This window comes from Schistocerca americana, chromosome 9 (assembly GCF_021461395.2).
Source record: "Schistocerca americana isolate TAMUIC-IGC-003095 chromosome 9, iqSchAmer2.1, whole genome shotgun sequence".
Lineage (NCBI taxonomy): Eukaryota > Metazoa > Arthropoda > Insecta > Orthoptera > Acrididae > Schistocerca > Schistocerca americana.
The window spans coordinates 85,628,213-85,636,936 of NC_060127.1; positions in this window are offsets into that span (position 1 = coordinate 85,628,213).

The following is an 8,724-nucleotide window of genomic DNA, read 5'->3' on the forward strand; positions in this document are numbered from 1 at the left end:
ATAATATGGTTGAGACATGGAACTCTAAAAACAGGGATAATCTGCAGAGAACGATATTGCAGTGCCTGTGTTATTCCCAATTACGATGCAAAGCCACTTTGGAGATGTATGCATACAGACACAGCGACGACTACACCCGTTATGGACTACATTAAATGTATTCACAATTGCGAATATGGACAACCATCAGCTGTAGAATGGAATGACAACAGTGAAAATTTGTGTCGGACCAGGATTCGAACCCGGATTTCCCCGTTTATCGCGGGCGGTCGCCTTACCATTTGAATATCACAGCCATACGCAGACTTCCATATGTCGGCAACCAAGCGTCTACAACCTGTACTCGTACATCCATTATATACACTATGTGATCAAAAGCATCCGAACACCTGGCTGAAAATGATTTACAAGTTCGTGGCGCCCTCCGCGGTAATGCTGGAATTCAGTATGGTGTTGGCTCACCCTTAGCCTTGATGGCAGCTTCCACTCTCGTTCAATCAGGTGCTGGAAAGTTTCTTGGGGAATGGCAGCCCATTCTTCACGGAGTGTTGCACTGAGGAGAGGTATCGATGACGGTCGGTGAGGTCTGTCACGAAGTCGGCGTCCCAAATCATCCCAAAGGTGTTCTATAGGATTCGGTTCAGGACTTTGTGCTGGCCAGTCCATTACAGGGATGTTATTGTCGTGTAACCACTGCGCCACAGGTCGTGCATTATGAGAAGGTGTTCAATCGTGTTGAGAGATGCAATCGCCGTCCCCGAGTTGCTCTTCAACAGTGGGAACCAGGAAGGTGCTTAAAACATCGATGTAGGACTGTGCTGCCACCCAAAACAACAAGGGGTGCAAGCCCTCTCCGTGAAAAATACGACCACACCATTACACCACCGCTTCCGAATTTTACTGTTGGCACTATACACGCTGGCAGATAAAGTTCACCGGGCATTCGCCATACGCACACCCTGCCGTCGGATCGCTACATTGTGTACCGTTATTCGTCGCCCAACACAACGTTTTTCCACTGTTCTATCGTCCAATGTTTACGCTCCTTACACCAAGCGAGGCGTCGTTTGGCATTTACCGGTGTGATGTGTGGCTTATGAGCAGCCGCTCGACCATGAAATCAAAGTTTTCTCACCTCCCGCCCAACTGTCATAGTACTTGTAGAGGATCCCGATGCAGTTTGGAACTCTTGTGTGATGGTCTGTATAGATATCTGCCTATTACACATTGCGATCCTCTTCAACTGTCGGCGGTCTCTGTCAGTCAACAGACGAGGTCGGCCTGTACGCTTTTGTGCTGTACGTGTCCCTTCACGTTTCCACTTCACTATCAGACCAGAAACAGTGGACCTAGGGATGTTTATGAGTGTACAGACGTATGATACAAGTGACACCCAATCACACGACCACGTTCGAAGTCCGTGAGTTTCGCGGAGCGCCCAATTCTCTCACGTCGTCTAATAACTACTGAGGTCGCTGATACGGAGTAAATGGCAGTAGGTGGCAACACAATGCACCTAATACGAAAAACGCATGTTTTTGGAGGTGTCCGGATACTTTTGGTCACATAGTGTACATTCCCGTACAGGTGAGATATTTTTCTTAGAAGTAGCTTGCCCCGTGTCGGCGGATAAATATGATATTGTAGTGCTTGTGTTATTCCGACCGCTCGCGATAAGCGTGAATTTCGCATTCGAGTCGTTATTCCATTTTACAGCTGATGGTTGTCCGTATTCGCGATTGCGAATACATTTAATGGGAAGAGAGAGTTCTGGATACCTGGAAAGTACAAGGACTGAATAGCGTGACTGAGGTGGTCAAAAGCCGAAAAACTGGCGACAGATACAATAGTGGCGAAAACAAGTTAGCATCAGGCCGTGACGTACGGCGCTGCACAGCAATCGCTGCTCCAACCTTCTCCCAGACAAGGTGAGCCACGGCGTGGTGATGACGCCGTCCGTTTCCGTAATGTACGCCGCCAGCCGTATGGGAGGGAAAAGCTGCCCGCGTCACATCGTCGTGCATCGAGTGTGATTCAGCCTTAACGGCCGTCTAATGTGATGCGGTGTGGACGAAAATAGCCATCGTAAGTGTGGATTGTCTCACGAAACTCGACAGAAAGTTCCTTGTCAGTGCTTGTCGTCCGGAGGGTTGTGTATAAAAGAGAACGGCAGCTTATTTATTTCCTTACCGGGCTTTGTGTAGGGTAACCATAGTTTCTTTAGACGGAGTGGGATTTTTCATACCTTGTCTTGGCCAGCAAGTGGGACAATCTTTTACACGAGGCGTGTTTTTTTAAGTAAGTGCCGTTTTGAAATTAAAAAAAAAAGACGTGCTAAGATATCTCAATAATTTTATTTTTACATGAAAGCCTGTACCTTAATCTACGCACTGACGCCATTACAGTCTGATTCTTCCTTGTTTACGTTGTGTACTGAGTGTTTAAGATTCCTCCGATAATCGTTGAGTCCTACCGACTGTGAAGTACGGGCTGTTATAAGATTACTAAAGGCCTAAAAGCGATCGCTATTCTTCGTGAGATCTGTGCAGTTTACGGAGAAAACATTATGAGTGATGGGATGGTAAGAAAGTGGGTGAGAGCATTTAAAGATGGCCGCACAAATGTGCATGATGAACAACGGAGTGGGCGCCCTTCGGTCGTTAATGAAAGATTGGTGCAGGAAGTGGGCAATAAGAGGAGAGAAAACAGACGCTTTACGATTTCCTCCTTGCGGGATGACTTTCCTAATGTTTCTCGTAGTGTTTTGTATGGCATTGTGACCGAGCACTTGAATTACCGAAAATTGTGCGCACGTTGGGTACCGAAAATGTTGACGGATGTGCACAAAACCAAACGTTTAGACAGTGCATTGACTTTCCTTGAGCGGTACCACAACGACGGTGATGATTTCTTAAGCCAAACTGTTACGGGCGATGAAACATGGGTGGCCTACGTCACACCAGAATCAAAGCAACAGTCCATGGAAGTTGAGCAAGGGCATCGTTTTGCTGCAAGTCAATGCCCGTCCGCAAGTGGCGAATCAGACCAAAGATCTCATCATATCTTTTCTCTAGATCATCCTCCGTACAGCCCCGATCTTGCGCCCAGTGACTACCATCTGTTGCTGCTCTTGAAGAAACACCTGGGCGGTCAGCATCATCATGACGATGACGAAGTCAAAACAGTGGTGATGCAGTGCTTAACAATTCAGGCGGCAGACTTCTATGAGGAGGGTATTCAAAAACTGCTACAACGTTATGACAAGTGCCTCAATATTGACGGAAATTATGTAGAAAAGTAAATTAAGGTACAGCCTTTCATGTAAAACTAAACGTATTGAAATATCTTAGCACGTCTTTTTTTTTAATTTCAGAACGGTAATTACTTAAAAAACACGCCTCGTATGTCGTTAAATATCATTTTTAACCCTAAAATTTTCTCTTTCTCTGGAATTGCAGGCGTTACTAATACTGCTGACGGTTGTCAAGTGTATACAGGTTGAAGAAAAATTCGCACACTCGGGCTTCGCAACGCGATTCCTCACATACTATAGCCCGAGCCACGAACGATGGCGGTTCGTACATGTCGAGGAAATTGGTGGTAAGCTCTTATGGGACCAAACTACTGAGATCATCGGTCCCTAAGCTTACGCACTACTTAATCTAACGTAAACTAACTTACGCTAAAGACAAAACAAACACACACACACACACACACACTCACACTCATGCCCGAGGGGAGGACACGAGCCTCCGACAGAGGAAAACCGTGCGGACCATGACAAGGCGCCTGAGACCGCGCGGCTATCCCGCGCGGCCGCATGTCGAGACACGAACGGGGATTGCATTGTTGGCGATCGCAAGCGACAGTGGCGGTGCGCGTATGTGCGTGCTTTCCGCTTGGAAAAACCGTATGTCCTGCAAATTATGTCTCTCGTTTGCTTATGCATAATTTATCACTTACGTATCAGACTGATACGTGGCAAAGCGTGTTGTCAATTAACACGGGTATAGTGTGTTTTCACCCGGAAAAAGATGCATTTTCACCCAGAAAAAACTATTTTTAACCGGGAAGTCCGTGATTTTTTTTTCTTGTCCACTTATTCACCCTGATGTATACGATACTATCAGCGAGTTGGGGGTCGCAATCATTACAATAAAGGCGTTTTTTTCGGTCGAGATCTTTTCACGAAATTTCAATTAAAAACGTACTCCTCCAAATGCGACAATATTTTGTTGGCTCCCACCTATATAGCCGGCCGGAGTGGCCGAGCGGTTCTAGGCGCTTCAGTCTGGCACCGCGCGACCGCTACGGTCGCACGTTCGAATCCTGCCTCGGGCATGGATTTATGTGATGTGCTTAGGTTGCGAGGTGCCGGAGCTAGCAGTGTATTTAACACTAAATTCTTCTAGAATCTACATATGTAAATGATGCTCTAAGCCCCCCCCCCCCCCCCCCCTATTCTAACTCCGACTTTTGCTGTTGCACATGGATTAAAAAGAAACTCGAACTGACTGTAATCGACCCTGCAAGTGGAGTAGAAAAGAGTTTGGCACCTGCAATAATTTAATTTGATAAATAAGTTAAATAAAGGAAATTTCATTAGCGTAGTGAGAAATGACAGGGTTGTTCTACCGATTAACAGAATGAAAGTTCTGTCCAAAATAACAATATGATTTATTATGACTAAACTCAAAATAATTAACAAAACACATGAAACCTTTACAATACATCAAATTGACTCAAATTGGATACTCAAATAAATGCTGTGAAGGTGAAGTTGTCCCTAAACTAGATTGTGACATTTATGACGAAGTGGTATGTGGAGCCAATTCCTTGCAACTCAAATCTTAAGAGAAACACACAGCCAACCCAACATTAATTGCTGCTACAGTAGTGAGAACTCAGACAATGAACAGCCAAGACCGAACAAAGTTAGAAAAAGACGAACAGGTGCGCTCTGCCGAGCTCTGATTATCACCGAGCAAAATTGCCTGCTTTGCCGGTGCTGCGGACACACGTTACCAAGCTGTCTTCTTAACTGCAGGGACACGATCTGGCGCACCGGAGACGATGGCTGGTTGCTTCGACGTCCTGTCGTGGTGATGATAATGTCGCGAGTATAGCCCGAAACAAATTATCCTGGTCTGGTTGTTCCAGACTTCCTAGCAACACAAATGCGCCTCTGAAGGAGACGAAGAAGGCTCGCCACACAATCACTGACGGTAGAGTGATTGATTTTAACAAGCGAAGTCACACTGTAACTTCGATACAGTCAACTTTAGCCAAAACTGCTCAAGACAGACAACATAGGCCGCTTGTACGCAAAGCGCTCAATTGCCAGCTGTACTCGGAAAGTTACGTTGAAGTCGAAACTTCAGCAACTTCGTCGAACAGTTACAATTAAATGAAAGTATATTAGACAGCCAACGGAAGGCAGGCTGTCCAGAGCAGCGAGAGCTCAGTCTTGTAACCTACTCCGACCGAAAGGCGAGTGCTGACCTCTCAAGAGTACCCGTACAAGCCGAAAACAGAACATTCCCGCCCCCACGACAATGACTGTGGTTAAACGTTCCAATCAGCAACTCGAAAACCGGCGGAAAATTCCCCTCTATTGCCGAAGAACTACTATTCCACCAATGGAGATACTTGGCGCCAATTTCTGCGCCGATTTTGTTACGTCACGGAGCTATTCCCTGGGCAAGCCAATCACGGTTATGATTTTGCAGAAAACGCGGGAATTTGCCAGCCAAGACTGCCTGGGAACACAAGTCATTGCCAAGCCTCGCTGGTAGCCCGCCAGAAAGTGTTTTCACTAAGTTTCTGCGAAGTAACGGAATCTCTAGCCCAGCCGCTCCGTCAGACTCCTGTGGGAGTGTCGCCGCCGCTCTTATGACAATGTCGATGTCTGGAAAGCATCCACTCGACTCCCTCACACCTGTCGGCTTAACCCTTTCAAGATCAGCAGAACCCGCCTGTCACCGGACCACCCGGGTGACGAGAGACACTGCATGGGAAGTCCGCCTATGAAGGAATAGCAACTTTTCACCGCATGCAATTAGAGAGGAAAATAGAGCTACTCAGAGTAAGATAGTAATATGAGAGGGGGCTCATGCCACCTCTTACTGTACGCGGTACTATGCCATCTGTATACGGGGTGTTACAAAAAGGTATGGCCAAACGTTCCTCACACACAAATAAAGTAAAGATGTTACGTGGAAATGTGTCCCGAAACGCTTAATTTCCATGTTAGAGCTCATTTTAGTTTCGTCAGTATGTACTGTACTTCCTCGATTCACCGCCAGTTGACCCAATTGAAGGAAGGTAATGTTGACTTCGGTGCTTGTGTTGACATGCGACTCATTACTCTACAGTACTAGCATCAAGCACATCAGTACGTAGCATCCACAGGTTAGTGTTCATCACGAATGTGGTTTTGCAGTCAGTGCAATGTTTACAAATACGGAGTTGGCAGATGCCCATTTGATGTATGGATTAGCACGGGGCAATAGCCGTGGCGCGGTACGTTTGTACCGAGACAGATTTCCAGAACGAAGGTGTCCCGACAGGAAGACGTTCGAAGCAATTGATCGGCGTCTTAGGGAGCACGGAACACTCCAGTCTATGACTCGCGACTAGGGAAGTCCTAGGACGACGAGGACACCTGCAATGGACGAGGCAATTCTTCGTGCAGTGGACGATAACCCTAATGTCAGCGTCAGAGAACTTGCTGCTGTACAAGGTAACGTTGACCACGTCACTGTATGGAGAGTGCTACGGGAGAACCAGTTGTTTCCGTACCATGTACAGCGTGTGCAGGCACTATCAGCAGCTAATTGGCTTCCACAGGTACACTTCTGCGAATGGTTCATCCAACAATGTGTCAATCCTCATTTCAGTGCAAATGTTCTCTTTACGGATGAGGCTTCATTCCAACGTGATCAAATTGTAAATTTGCACAATCAACATGTGTGGGCTGACGAGAATCCGCACGCAATTGTGCAATCACGTCATCAACACAGATTTTCTGTGAACGTTTGAGCAGGAATTGTTGGTGATGTCTCGATTGGGCCCCATGTTCTTCCACCTACGCTCAATGGAGCATGTTATCATGATTTCATACGGGATACTCTACCTGTGCTGCTAGAACATATGCCTTTACAAGTACGACACAACATGTGGTTCATGCACGATGGAGCTCCTGCACATTTCAGTCGAAGTGTTCGTACGCTTCTCAACAACAGATTCGGTGACCGAGGGATTGGTAGAGGCGGACCAATCCCATGGCCTCCACGCTCTCCTGACCTCAACCCTCTTGACTTTCATTTATGGGGGCATTTGAAAGCTCTTCTGTACGCAACCCCGGTACCAAATGTAGAGACTCTTCGTGCTCGTATTGTGGACGGCTGTGATACAATACGCCATTCTCCAGGGCTGCATCAGCGCATCAGGGATTCCATGCGACGGAGGGTGGATGCATGTATCCTCGCTAACAGAGGATATTTTGAACATTTCCCGTAACAAAGTGTTTGAAGTCACGCTGGTACATTCTGTTGCTGTGTGTTTCCATTCCATGATTAATGTGATTTGAAGAGAAGTAATAAAATGAGCTCTAACATGGAAAGTAAGCTTTTCCGGACACATGTCCACATAACATATTTTCTTTCTTTGTGTGTGAGGAATGTTTCCTGAAAGTTTGTATGTGCATAACGCTGTTCCATGAACTTCATCACGTCATTTTACAGGCGGTTCGAAGAACCCACTGCCGGCCGCTTTACTTTGCAGAGTAGTCGTGTAGATGTATCTTGTTCCCACGACATTAACGTATATGAAAGCTCTTGACTTGGTATCCTTCGTGGAGTTGCTATTCAAATGTCCTACAGTGTAATTTGGCATGTGATGTAAGGGATCGGATGTTAAGCGCGAGGCAGGCGAGCTGAGTGAATCAGGGTCGCTGCGTCGCGCGGGCTGAAGGCCACCTGCGATTCCGGCTGCCTCTCACCGGCGCGAGAAGCGAGGAGGAACCGGGCGTGCGGAAGAAAGGCTCGTAACGCAGTCGGACCGCTGCCGCACGAGGTCACGGCCGGCGGGGACTTTGAGTCTTCTAGGAACAGCCAACAGCCTCTGGCGACCGCAGGACGCCGAGTCTCACAGACAGCGGCGCACTTCTCGTATACAGACAGCGCCCTACATTCTACCAGCTACATAGACCGGATTGCAAATGGTAGAGGGGAGGGCGTCGTAACACCCCAGCCAGACGCAAACAAAATACACTACTGGCCATTAAAATTGCTACACCACGAAGATGACGTGCTACAGACGCGAAATTTAACCGACAGGAAGAAGATGCTGTGATATGCAAATGATTAGCTTTTCAGAGCATTCACACAAGGTTGGCGCCGGTGGCGACACCTACTACGTGCTGACATGAGGAAAGTTTCCAACCGATTTCTTACATAAACAACAGTTGACCAGCGTTGCCTGGTGAAACGTTGTTGTGATGCCTCTTGTAAGAGCGTACCATCAGGTTTCCGACTTCGATAAAGGTCGGATGGTAGCCTATCGCGATTGCGGCTTATCGTATCGCGACGTTGCTGGCCTCGTTGGTCGAGATCCAGTGACTGTTAGCAGAATACGGAATCGGTGGGTTCAGGAGGGTAATACGGAACGCCGTGCTGGATCCCAACGGCCTCGTATCACTAGCAGTCGAGATGACAGGCATCT